General features: G+C 35.5%; 1 pseudogene; it reads left to right on the forward strand.

Moving 5' to 3' along the window:
* The first annotated feature begins 4,217 nt into the window (after nt 1-4,217).
* On the forward strand, nt 4,218-11,716 carry LOC128196709 (protein ACCELERATED CELL DEATH 6-like; annotated as a pseudogene).
* The last annotated feature ends 3,346 nt before the right edge of the window (nt 11,717-15,062 follow it).

Here is a 15,062-nt window from a genome sequence, read left to right on the forward strand (position 1 = left end):
TGAGTGTGTGATACAGAGAATTTTGTATACCATCCGAGAGGGTGAGATTTATTGAGAGATCCTCAGAGAGTGAGAGAAACACTGTAATCCTACTTTTATAGTGGAGATATTTTTCTGGACTAGGTCCCGTGGTTTTTTCCGAGAAGATTTTCCACGTTAAAATTTCCAGTGTTAATTTTCTCTTTTCCTACGCTTTCATTTTTTACGCTTCCGCATAGTGCCCATTTTGGGGTTCACAGAGGAGGGAACAAGTACCGCTGTTTCCCAACAGTGGTATCAGAGCTACCGGTTCGAAAAGTCACGGTCCTGTGAAACTCAAGATGGAAGGAGACATGTTCAAGTTAACTGCGGATAATTACTCCTACTGGAAGCCGATGATGGAAGACCATCTATACTGCAAGGATTTGTATGAACCGATCACAAATCCGGAAATTCCAGAAGGGAAGGCCGAAAAAGACTGGGAGATTCTGAATCGTAAAACAGTGGCTATGATTCGGAAATACATCGACATAAGTCTCTTTGAGCATGTATCGACTTATACCAATGCGTATGAGTTATGGACAAAGCTTGAATCAATGATTCAAAAGAAGACTCCCAGAAATAAAGCTCACCTTGTCAGACGACTCGTAAAGTTGGAGTACACTGACGACCAGAATATGATCGAGCATCTCAACACCTTCAAAGGTATTGTGAACCAACTAATGAAGGCGGATATGAAGATTGATGACGAGTTACAAGCTCTTTTACTCCTTAGTTCTCTACCGGAGAGTTGGGACACGTTGGTGGTCACTCTCAGTAACTCAGCACCAGATGGAAAGCTCAGTCTGGATAACATCACAGACAGTTTACTGAATGAAGAATCCAGAAGGAAAGAAAGGGGATCGAGTAGTCACTCAGAAGCCAATGTTGTTGAGAATAGAGGAAGGAGTGAAAACAGAAGCAAAGGAAAACGTGAAAAGTCACGAGGAAGATTCAAGTCTCGTTCCAAAGGTTTAACATGCTTCTATTGTGGAAAAGATGGTCACAAGAAGCAAGAATGTAGATTCCTGAAAAGAGATCAGAAGAATGGAACTGTACACCTTGATGTGATAGATCCCAAAAAGAAGTTGGAAGAAAAGACCACAACAGCGGTTGTATCAAATGATGAGAATGTGTTCCTTATCACTGAGGTAAACTATCTAAATATTGCTTTCGATGATTGCACTTGGATAGTAGATACCGGAGCATCTTTCCATGTTACTCCTCATGAGGGATTCTTCTCATCGTATCAAAAAGGAGACTTTGGAACAGTGAAGATGGGAAATCATGTCACAAGCAAAATTGTGGGCATAGGAGAAGTGACTTTGACAACAGAAAATGGAAACAAACTTGTGCTGAAAGAGGTAAGACATGTACCAGAAATGCGTCTAAACCTTATCTCAGTTGGTAAGCTAGATGATGCTGGAATGAACAACCAGTTTGGAGATGGAAAATGGAAACTTAGCCGAGGAAGCATGATTGTTGCTCGAGGCAAAAAGGAAGGCTCCTTGTACGTCATGCAAGGAAAGATATGCAAAGGAGAGACAAATGTTGCTCAAGAAGAAAGTAAGGAGTTATGGCACAAAAGACTGGGCCACATGAGCGATAAAGGATTAGAGATCCTTGCGAAAGATCATCTCCAGAGTATAAAAGGCCAACCACTTGAATTATGTGAAGACTGCCTATCAGGTAAGCAGCACAGAGTATCTTTCCATAAATCTGATAATAGAAGTAGAAGAGAGCATATTTTGGATCTTATGTATTCAGATGTCTGTTCAACATCCGAAAGGTCCCTTGGTGGTGCTCAATATTTTGTTACCTTCATTGATGACCACTCTAGAAGATTGTGGGTCTATCCATTGAAAAGAAAAGACGAAGTTCTACGAATCTTCAAGGAGTTTCACGCCTCTGTTGAACGTGAAACTGGTAGAAAGTTGAAATGCTTGAGAAGTGATAATGGTGGAGAGTACAGAGGTCCATTCGAGCACTATTGCAAGACTCATGGGATCAGACATGAGAAAGTACCTCCCAAAACACCTCAAATGAACGGTGTAGCTGAAAGATTCAACAGAACGATTGCCGAGAAGGTCAGAAGCATGTTGTCTCACGCAAAACTTCCCAAGACATTCTGGGGGGAGGCAGTGCTAACAGCAACTCAATTGATCAACTTATCACCTTCAAGACCATTAAACGGTAAGATACCAGAAGAAGTATGGTCCGGTAAAAAGGCCTCATATCGCAACTTGAAAGTCTTCGGATGTAAGGCATCAGTTCACATTCCGAAAGATGAAAGAGCAAAGCTCGATGCTAAAGCGAAAGAGTGCATATACCTTGGTTCTCCAAGAGATGAATTTGGTTTCAGATTATGGGATCCTGCAAACAGAAAGATTGTTCGAAGCAGAGATGTGGTGTTCTTTGAAGATCAGACAATCCAAGACATCAAGAAAGTGGAGAAACCAACACTTAAGCTGATAAGTGATCAAAACCCTATTGTGATAAACAACTCAGGGGGAGAGACTCATCAAGCCGAACCAGAGTTACAACTTGATGAAATCGTTGAAGAAACAGATCAACCTAATCTGACGGAAGAAGATCAACCAATTGAGGATGCTCCGCAACAAGAACCCCAATTGAGATGATCAACAAGACAGAAGCAACCGTCAAGAAGGTATTTTTCAGATGAATATGTTAATTTTACTGATGAAGGTGAACCTCAAAGCTTTGTAGAAGCAATGGAGACGGAAGACAAAGGCAAATGGTTGCAAGCCATGGAAGAAGAGATGCAATCCTTAAAGGAAAATGAGACTTATGTTTTGGTAGAACTACCAAAAGAAAGGAGAGCATTGCAGAACAAATGGGTGTTCAAGCTCAAGAATGAAGAGAACAACCCAAGCCCAAGGTACAAAGCACGAATTGTCGTGAAGGGATGCAACCAGAAGAAAGGAATAGACTTTGATGAAATTTTCTCACCAGTGGTGAAGATGACATCCATTAGAGCGATTCTCGGTCTGGCAGCAACACTAGACCTGGAGATTGAACAACTGGACGTCAAGACAGCATTCTTACATGGAGACCTAGAAGAAGAAATTTACATGAAGCAACCAGAGGGTTTTGAAGAACCAGGCAAAGAACACTTGGTGTGTCATCTGAAGAAAAGCCTCTATGGTCTGAAGCAAGCTCCAAGACAATGGTACAAGAAATTTGATTCCTTCATGATCCAACATAATTTCAAGAAGACCTCCGCAGACCATTGCGTGTTTGTGAAGCATTATGAAAATGGTGAGTCTATCATACTTCTCTTGTATGTTGATGATATGTTGATTGTAGGAAAGGACAAAATTAAAATAGCTGCTCTCAAGAAAGCATTGAGCAAGTCTTTTGCCATGAAAGACCTGGGTGCAGTAAAGAAGATACTTGGAATGAAAATCTCCAGAGATCGTTCTAGAAGAATGCTATGGATATCTCAAGAAGATTACATTGAGAAGATTCTCAAAAGGTTCAACATGCACAATGCCAAACCTGCTCGTGTTCCAATCGCTGGACATTTCAAACTCAGCAAGTCGCAATGTCCAAAGAATGAAGAAGAAAAAGAAGAAATGAGCAAGGTACCCTACTCTTCTGCCGTGGGTAGCCTTATGTATGCAATGGTTTGTACAAGGCCAGATATTGGCTATGCTGTAGGAGTTGTGAGCAGATTCCTGTCAAATCCAGGAAAGGAGCATTGGGAAGCTGTTAAGTGGATACTGAGGTATCTAAGAGGATCTGCCAAAAGAAGCTTGTGTTTTGGCAATGGAAATCTAAAGCTAATCGGATATTCAGACTCAGACATGGCTGGAGATGTCGATTCAAGGAAGTCAACATCAGGTTATCTGATTACTTTTGCAGGGGGAGCTGTTTCTTGGCAGTCAAAGCTACAAAAATGTGTGACATTGTCTACTGCTGAAGCAGAGTATGTAGCGGTGACTGAAGCCTCTAAAGAGATGTTATGGATGAAGAATTTCCTAAGTGAATTAGGACATAATCAAGACGATTATGTGGTGAACTGTGATAATCAAAGTACCATCCATCTGACCAAGAACCCCATGTTCCATTCACGCTCGAAGCATATCGACGTGCGGTATCACTGGATACGAGAAGCGCTGGATGAGAAGAAATTAAAGATAGAGAAAATCCATACAGACTTGAATTGGTCTGATATGATGACTAAGTCAATACCAACCAAGAAGGTTGAAGATTGTTGTGAAGGTGCTGGTGTCGTAGTACCTTTTTTCAACTAAGTCAAGATGCAAAGATGGGAAAGAAGATCCATTTAAGTTTATGGGGGAGTTTTGTTGGATAAACATAAATGGGTCCCACACCCTAAATTAAGGGTCAATGCTTTTCCATGTTTTGCTCCATGGTTTACTCCATGTTTTACTCCATGCTTTACTCCATGTTTTAAGCTTTGCTGTTTTGGTATTTTGTGTGAAGCCCTTCTATAAAAGGGTAGAAGCAAAGAAGTGAAGACACACCAACAGAGAAGCAAAGCCACTCAAATTTTTGAGTGAGAAACCATAGGAGGGAACGTGAGAGAGAAGTGAAGTCACAATTGTGTGAGAGAAAAATAGAGAGAGTCTATTTTGTGAGTGTGTGATACAGAGAATTTTGTATACCATCCGAGAGGGTGAGATTTATTGAGAGATCCTCAGAGAGTGAGAGAAACACTGTAATCCTACTTTTATAGTGGAGATATTTTTCTGGACTAGGTCCCGTGGTTTTTTCCGAGAAGATTTTCCACGTTAAAATTTCCAGTGTTAATTTTCTCTTTTCCTACGCTTTCATTTTTTACGCTTCCGCATAGTTCCCATTTTGGGGTTCACAGAGGAGGGAACAAGTACCGCTGTTTCCCAACAACTTTGTTGATGTGTTGGGGAAAGAATGTGCAGAAAGGAAGGTGCCTTTGTCTGATATTTTTGATCAGGTAACATGGGCAGGTGATTCACTGCTTCACGTGGCCGCAGATTTTGGGAGTGAACAGATTGCAGAGTTGATTTCTTGTCAATTTCCTGAGCTTCTTACTAGGAGAAATGTGAGAGGTGATACTCCACTTCATGTTGCTGTGAGGTCCAAGAACTCCACTATAGTCAAGCTTGTTCTGTCTCAGTATGCCATAGAGAAGTCAAAACACGATGGTTTGAAGGATAAGGAGATAACAAGAGAAACAAATGAGTATGGGAATACTCCTTTACATGAAGCTGTCTATAGTGACCATTTTGGTGTGGTTGAAGAGATTTTACATGCAGATGAGCCTGTTGCACATTATCTGAACAAGTCCAGGTCTTCACCACTGTTCTTGTCAGTTATGAGTCCAGATCTGAAAATTTTGAATCTTCTGTTACAAATTCCCTTTCCTGCTGATCAACCACTTCCACAGTGTTTCGGAAACTCTCCACTCCATGCAGCCCTTCGAGAAAGGAATCCTGGTATTAATTCTTCACACCAAATGTCGTTATAGCTAATATTCATTATCAACGAATTAAATAGATTTGAAATGTCTGCCTGTTATATATATATATATATATATATATATATATATATATATATATATATATATATATATATATATATATATATATATATATATATTTTAAAATACTTTTACCTATTGTATGAATCAACACTTACCAACTTTGCCATCTCTTTATGACATTTTTACATACTATAAAGTCGATTTAAAGGGTTGAAATGATATTATTCTAATAGACCAAAAAAACATAATTATTTAATGTTTAATTTCTAAATAGTTTGAAAACTGTTAGTACAATATATGTATTTAATATTTTTTAATCTTATTGTTTGCAAGATTTTAATTAATTTACATTGTTTTGTTGAATTCTAGATCTAATAAGAGAGATATTAGGGAAAAGAGAGGAGCTAATTTACTTGAGAGATGAAGAAGGGGGTACTCCCTTTCATTATGCAGCTTACACTGGTTATGTTGAAGGATTTCGTATATTGTTACAAAATTTATCAGAGAAATCAAACCAAAGTCTCCTAGAACGGAACAAGAAGGGAAGTTTTCCCATTCATGTTGCTTGCAAAAGGGGTCATGTTGAGGTGGTCGAAGAATTCCTTCGACATGAATTGCCCATTAATCCTTATGTTCTACTCAATCAAAAAGGTTAAAATATTCTTCACATTGCAGCGAAGTATGGAAGAACTAAAGTGGTACAACACCTATTGCGGAATCAGAAGATCGATCAGTGTGCTATAAATCATAGAGATAATGATGGAAACTCGCCATTGCATTTGGCTTCCATAAATTTATTTCCAAAAGTTCTGTATTTTATAGCACAAGACAAGAGGATTAACGTGAATATCACCAATAACCACGATTTAACAGCTCGAGATATTGTTCAATTGGAATTTAAGACTCAGGAGACTGTTCGAAAGGTATGATTAAGAATGATATACTAGGGTTTCACCCCATGTCATGCAATAGAGTACCATGTGTGGATCAAAGAGGATAAAATCAAATAAAAAATGACAAAATAGATAAAATTCTACTATATGATATTTGAGTAAGAACTAATCTTTTGGTTTCACCGTGAATATGTCTGAATAATAGAGTTATAATTGTTGGGTACAAACAAAGTCCCACTGTGGATATATGTATGTGTATGTGTGTGTTGAACCTCCTTACAATAATTTGCTGCATATTTTCATTTTATTCTCTCATTACATACCAAATCACAACTCGAATTCTACTTGTTGATGATGCATAACTTCGTATGCTAATTTTTATACTCTTTTTTCTCTTAACTTTTTTTAATTCGTGCAGCTTCTAGCCAATTCGGTTTTGATACACGCAGGCGTATCCTTGAAGTTAAATGACATGTTGCGCCTTCAACGCCAACAATCACCAAAAAGGGATTTGCATTTTAAAAAACCCAGCACATTCTTAGTTGTGACCACTTTGATTGTCACTCTGACATTTACTGGTTTTTTGGCTGTTCCAGGAGGTCTATACAGTTCTGATGACTCAAATCCAAAAAATAGAGGGAAGGCTGTTTTGGCTCATACACCACTTTTCATTTTATTCACCATCTTAAACACAATAGCTATGTTTAGTTCGGCAACTTCATCTGCACTTATTTTGTTGGCTCAAACTTTTGACGCTGAATTGGCACATAAGGCAACTTGGTGGGCAATACAGTTTTTGCTTGTTTCCTTTTCAGTATTGCCAGTTGTATTTTGGAGTGCTATAATTCTAGTTCTAGACCCTAATGATTTACTCGTACTAATTTTAATTTATTTAGGACAAATATTAAGTGTATTCTTGTCCTTTTCCCTGGTTAGATTTAATCTTCTTCAATTTCGTCCTATTCGGGGACGTGGTCTTAGGATTTTTATTGGATTACTAGATTACGTCAATAAGCCAGAAGATTCATTTTATGAGAAAGCGATCAAGGACAAGGAGAAGTTTGTGTAATCAAAAGAGCATGTGTAGCAAGTGGATTGAACTATATGTTGAAATTATATGGACTTTGATTATGAAAATTAATATTTAGCATGTTATTAGATGAATATCTATTATTTGAAGTTATGATGTAAAAGGGTATAATGGATTGAGATAATTGATAGGTAAATAAAATGTAGTTGCATTAGTAGTTAGTTTAGGCCATTTGCATGCATAATTATATTAATTGAATCATTTTGTTAAGCATTATAGTTGTTTCGGATCATACAGTTGGATTTTGTGTTTTTTCTTGTTAATAGGTGTTTTATGAGGGTTAAAATCACAAATCAGGAAGAATAAGTGCTTAAGATGTAGAGGTGAAATCAGAGAGCGCCACAACTGAATTATGGTTTTTTACCCAACCTGTGGATTTGCTTCAGGAGATGTAGACTCAAAACTAGAGAGCTCCATAACTGAGCTGCGTTTTTTCCACAACCTGTGGAATTAACTAAGGTGTGCAGAATGGAAACCAGAGAGGTTCACACCCAGATTGTGGATTTTATATTACGTGAAATTAAAGATTAAAGAAAAAAAGCATAAAAACAAAAAGAGACAGTTACTAAGAGAAGTAACGGACCAATTCCACTAATTTAGAGGGGGAACGCACGTAGGATGGAGGATTGAACGGACGGACACGGAGAGGATTGAACGGACGGACACGAAGAGGATCTAGAACGCAAATTTCTTCTTCTTCTCCCTGGGGTTTTTGGGTGATTTTTTATTCCAGTATGCAGAACTAATTTCCTTTTGTTAGAGAATTGATTTAGTACTTTGATTATAACTTCTGAACCTTTTCAATTGATGTTTTGTTAATTTTAATTTATCTCAGTGTTCTATTTATGTTTTGAATGTCTTTCTCTATGAGCAGTTTCACAATTGGAAAATTGGGGATTGCTTGCGATTGTAAATAGAGCAGATTAGAAATTGTCACAATTGGGAAATTGGGCATAGCTAATTAGTTTACAATTGAGATGGTAATTGTTCTCCATAACTTCATTAAATTTTATAACTGGCCTAAGGGATTGGGGGTTAGAATTTGATGAATACGTTTGCCTATCTAAGGGATTAGGGTAAACAAGCTCTTAATAAACTCAATCTCTTAATAAACTCAATGAGATAATTATAATTTGCACATCAATTAGGAAGGGTTAAGAATTTATATGAAAGCATACAAAAATTCAATTCTCTAACATTGTTTATCTTAATTGAATTGTCATTTGTTTATGTTCACTATTTTACTTATGGTTGCTCAAAATTATACGAATTAGTAATCTAGTACTCAACTATTTCAATCTCAGAGGACGATATTTTATTACTACAATAACAATTGGTACACTTGCCAAATTGTTTATCAATAATCTTTGCACTAATTTAAAGAACATAAGATTACTATTCCATGCATAATAATTTTAAAATGTTTCATGTTGTGGCAACATATCCAAAATCTATGTAATCTTCTTGTTACCCCGCAGCTGAAGGTTTCTATTTTAGCTGATAGTTTTGTTTGGTTAAAATTTATTTTGCTTATTTATTGCTTTTGCTACCTTCCCCTTAACAAAAAGAAACGAAAAAATTAAATTAGGATTTAGGTTTTTCCCTTTTACCCTCAACATTTTTTGCTCTTATTTGGACGTTATTTGAGCATGCTAGATTGTGTCTCAATATTATGTTAGAAGCAATTTGTTTTTTTTAATTTATCAACTAATATCAAAGTCTTTATGCATAAGATGGTTATTCCTTAGCTATCGTTCAATTTAATCTAAAATACTAAAAGAAAACATGATACTGTTTTGAATATAGAATTTTAACAGTAATTTATTTTTTAAAAACTTGAAACTTTTGATGATTGTTTTAGTAAAAAAAAAAATACTAATACCAAACACCTAAAGTATTCAAAGTAGTGTTAAATATGATTTTGATTTTTCAATTCTCATGCAATTCCTTTTTGAAACTTTAATTCATTTTTATTTCTTCTTTTATAGAAACTCGTAAATTTAATCCTCCGACATTAACTTTGTTAAATATTTTATGAGGTATCTAATACAGGTTTACAAATTTAAATTTAGGGTTATTTAATTAGCTTTGTTAAAGTTTAAACAGAGATCCTGGTTTCTCAGAGACACTGGCTTTAAACCAAGCCTTTCCTTATGGAATTATTTTACTCAAGAGAGGCACTGCCAGACTTTGGATTAGAACTAGAGTCTTCACATGAATTAGGATTATGCTTATCAGATGAAGGTGGTTCAACCTTACCCCAGGATTTTTTTTTCTCATCTAATGTAGTTTCTTTTTTAATTTACGAAGATAGCGTATATGAAATAGCACGGTTTTGTAAGGCAGAATTCAATTTTTGAAAAACCAAATTCTAATTTCTTATTTTAATAATTTTCACAAAGAGATATATGTTAGAATTTTTTTTTCAGAAAATCAAATTCTGATTTTAATTATTATAATTATTTAAAATATATGTTGAAAATCTTCAACAACGATTTTCGAAAATCGTTTACGATCTAAACATTTTTGAAAATCATTAAAAGTCTAAACAGTTTTTAAAAATTATTAAAGATTTTTGAAAATCATTAAAAATTTAAACGATTTTAGAAAATATTCGAGTCTTTACCAACTTTTGAAAATTATTCAAAGCTTCAACAGTCCGAAAATCGGTGAAGAACTAAACATAAAATCGTTTTTCAAAAACAGTTAAAGGTTATGTTAACTTTTTACATATTTTTTAAAATTTTGTCTTTAATTTAAAATTGATAAATAATTAATTTATTTTAACCTTTTAATATGATTTAATATGTTATTACACTAGTACAGCAAAAGGAAACGACAACGGTTGTTTTTTAATATACACTTCGATTTTAGAATCGTGGCATATACAGACGAGGTAAAAAGGTCTGACACTTTAGGCCGCGGTTTCAACCGAGGTAATAACCTGGGGATATGACAATTGTTCTTGCTTGAACCATAGCCAAAACCCTGTTTTTTTTAAAAAAATTTCGTGTAACCTTTGGCCTCGGTTTTGCCACAACCGACGTAATAACGTTGGGATATGACAGCGGTTCCTGCTTGAACCGCGACCAAAACCCTATTTTTTTTTAAAATTTTCGTGTAACCTTTGGCCTCGGTTTTGCAACAACCGAGGCCTATTCTCCTACAATATTTTTTAATAGTAGGTCTGTTTTTGTGATATCCATTATCACAAAAATATATCTACATATCAAACAATATCATAACAACACAAATTCAACACAATAGTCAATATTTACATCATATAATGTACAAAGTCTAATAACTATAAATCAACATGTTCTAATGTATTTTAAATCTAATAACTATGAACTATTATATAATCTAACTAAATGTTTTGCAATTGCTTTCCTTAAGAATGTAAGTGGCTTCTCAGGAATTGGAGTAGGAGTCTTGAATCTCTGCACAAGACAATTGATATTAATTAGTGTATATGACATAGAGATAATGATGGAAACAGCCATTGCATTTGGCTTCCATAAATTTATTTCCAAAAGTTCTGTATTATATAGCACAAGACCAAAGGATTAACGTGAATATCACCGATAACCGCGATTTAACAGCTCGAGATATTGTTGAATTGGAATTAAATACTCAGAAGACTCTTCGAAAGGTATGATTAAGAATGATATACTAGGGTTTCACCCCATGTCATGCTATAGAGTACCATGTGTGTATCAAAGAGGATAAAATAAAATAAAAAAATGACAAAAATAGATTAAATTCTATTATATGATACTTGAGTGAGAACTAATCTTTTGGTTTCATCATGGATACGTCTGAATAATAGAGTTATAATTTGCTGCATATTTTCATTTTATTCTCTCATTACATACCAAAGCTCGAATTTTACTTGTTGATGATGCATAACTTCTTATGCTAATTTCTAAACTCTTTTTTTCTTAACTTTTCTAATTCGTGCAGCTTGTAGCCAATTCGGTTTTGATCGAAGCTGGCGCATCCTTGAAGTTAAATGGCATTTTGGATCTTCAACGCCAACAATCACCCAAAATGGATTCGCATTTAAACGATCCCGAAAAATTATTAGTTGTGGCCACTTTGATTCTCTCTCTGACATTTACTGCTTTTTTTAGTATTCTAGGAGGTCTATACAGTTCTGATGACCCAAATTCAAAAAAAAATAGGGATGGCTGTTCTGGCTCATAAACCAGGTTTCTGGATTTTCAGCATCTTGAATGCAACAGCCATGTTTAGTTCTACAGTTGCATGTTTACTGATCTTGGTGGCTAAAATTTCTGACACTGAATTGGCACGTCAGGCAACTTGGTTGTTAAGATGTGCCAAATATTCTATTAAAGGATATTAAACAATCAAATATTGTGTTAGTTATAATTTAGATATTATTATAATTTGTGCAGATTTGTGTACCTGTCATTCCTTTAATAGATGAAGGATTATAGGATCCTTAAATATATATATATATATATATATGGTACTCTACTCTTTGAAATAATACATCAGAATTATTCTTTAAAACTTTTATTATGGTATCAAGAGCCAACACTGATATCCTCTAAGATATAGGAATCAGTGATTTTTTTCATTGAATATTTCTGATGGCTTCTTCCGATGACAATCAATCGGAGAAACATGATTCTGGAACTTCCGCTGCTTTCAAGAGTTATATTTCTACTGTTGCCGGATTTGTGACCAAGTCAGGTATATCTAACTCTGCCCTTAATCTTTCTGTTGTTACTAAGGATAGTGATTGGATAATTGATTAGGGTGCTACTGATCATATGACTTGTGATCCTCATATATTTACTAATTTTTCCTCTAATTGTTCTAAAACTGTTATTATTAATGCCAATGGGGTCTCATCTCCTATTGAAGGTATAGGTACTATATCCCTTTCACCCTCCTTATCGATTCCTGATATTTTATTTGTTCCTACATTAAACTGTAATCTTATCTCCGTCAGCAAGTTAACCAAATCACATTCTTGTGTTGCCTTATTTTACCCAACCCATTGTCTTTTTCAGAACATCCATTCCAAGGAGAAGATTGCTAGTGGTAGAGAGAGTGAAGGACTGTATTATCTTGAAAATGTCTCACAATCAAACCATAAAAAAGGATTGACTTGTCTTGCGAACGATCACATACAAGATAAAAACAAAAGAGAAATTTGGTTGTGGCATAGACGGTTGGGACATCCCTCTTTTGGTTATTTAAAAAAACTATTTCCATCACTATTTCATAAATGCAATATTTCTGATTTTTTTTGTGAAACTTGTGTTTTGGCAAAAAATCATCGTGTTGTGTTTCCTTTAAGCAATAACAAAACTAATTTTCCTTTTTCATTAATTCACACAGATGTTTGGGGCCCTGCCCCGCAATCTACACATAATGGAAAAAAATGGTTTATCAGTTTTGTTGATGATTGTACTCGGGTAACCTGGGTACATTTGCTTAAATATAAAAGTGATGTGTTTGATGTGGTTCGTTCCTTCTATCATTTTATTGTTACACAATTTAACACATCTATTAAGGTCATTCGATCAGACAATGGAGGAGAATATTTTAAGACCGAATTAATAGAGTTCATGAACTCTAAAGGCATCTTGCATCAAACTACATGTCCTTATTCACCACAACAAAATGGAGTGGCTGAGAGGAAAAATAGACATATATTAGAGGTGACAAGATCACTTTTGATAGATGGTAATGTCCCATCTCATTTATGGGGTGAGGCTGTGAGCTCTGCTGTTTATTTAATTAATCGAACTCCTTCTAGTGTGCTTAACTTTCGAAGGCCTTTTGATGTGTTGTCTGATCATTGTATCCTTCCTCCCATAGTTTATTTACCACCTCATATTTTTGGATGTGTTATATATGTTCACTTACACCCACATCAACGTACAAAGCTTGAAGAACGAGCGATAAAATGTGTTTTTGTTGGGTATGGATCAACTCAAAAAGGTTATTGTGCTTACCATCCACCATCAAGGAAATTTTATATTTCTATGGATGTGACATTTAATGAGCATGAATTTTTTTATGTTGATTCTCCACTTCAGGGAGGCAATGAAAGTGAAGTGCATAATCATGATGTTGGTATGTTTGATTGTGAAGATAAATTATTGTGTGAGGATCATTCTGCAGGAAGTGAGCCAATCCTAAATATGGACCCTTCTTTTCTGGATAATACAGTGTCTTCTGATCATAACCAATTGGCTCAATCTTCTCCACAGGTTCAACTTGACTCTTCAGAGGTACCTTCTGATCCTATCTCTGATAATACTAATGAAATTGATCATGGAATTTATTCTTCTCTGCGTGAGACCACCAACACACCAAACACCGAGTCTACTACTATTCAATATATTCATCCACCTCGTTCTAACCGTGGTCAACCTCCAATTAAATATGAACCAGACCTCCAAGCCAAAGTTAAATATCCCATTAGTAAATATGTGTCATCTCATAGGTTATCTCAATCATATGCATCATTTGTATCTCAATTATCTTCAATTTCTATTCCTAGTAATGTACAGGAAGCTTTGGGAGATCCTAGATGGACCGAAGCAATGGTTGAGGAGATGACAGCTTTAGAAAAAAACAACACTTGGGATCTTGTGTCCTTACCAAAAGGGAAGAAAACTGTGGGCTGCAAATGGGTCTTTACAATTAAGCATAAAGCTGATGGAACTATTGAGAGGTATAAAGCACGACTTGTGGCTAAAGGTTACACTCAGTCTTATGGTGTAGATTACCAAGAGACGTTCACACCAGTAGCCAAACTCAATACTGTGAGAATACTTTTGTCGCTAGCTGCAAACCAAGATTGGCCTCTTCTACAATTTGATGTGAAAAACGCTTTCCTACACGGAGAAATTTCAGAAGAAATTTATATGGATTAAAACAATCCCCAAGAGCATGGTTTGGAAGGTTTACCAAGTCTATGAAGGCTTTTGGCTATAGAGCAAGTAACTCTGATCACACCTTATTTTTTAAGAGAGGAAAAGGAAAAATTACAACTTTGATTATATATGTAGATGACATGATTGTTACAGGAAATGACCAAGATGAGATTTCTAGTTTACAACAATACCTTGCATCTGAATTTCAAATGAAACAACTTGGAAATCTTAAATATTTTTTAGGTATTGAAGTAGCTAGATCAAAACATGGTATTTTTCTATGTCAAAGAAAATATACTATTGATTTACTATCGGAAACTGGGCTGCTTGGGAGTAAACCAGCTGATACACCAATTGAACAAAATCATAAACTCTTTCAATGCTCAAATTCCGCAAACATAGACAGAGGAAGATACCAGAGGCTGGTAGGAAAATTAATTTATTTGTGCCATACACGTCCAGATATCACCTATGCAGTGAATGTTGTTAGTCAATTTATGCATGACCCACGGAAGCTTCATATGGATGTTGTTGAAAGGATTTTGAGATATTTGAAGTCCACTCCTGGAAAAGGAATTTTGTTCTCAAATCATGAAAACTTAAAGGTAGAAGGGTATACTGATGCAGATTGG

The sequence above is a fragment of the Vigna angularis genome, chromosome 5 (genome assembly GCF_016808095.1).
Source record: "Vigna angularis cultivar LongXiaoDou No.4 chromosome 5, ASM1680809v1, whole genome shotgun sequence".
NCBI lineage: Eukaryota > Viridiplantae > Streptophyta > Magnoliopsida > Fabales > Fabaceae > Vigna > Vigna angularis.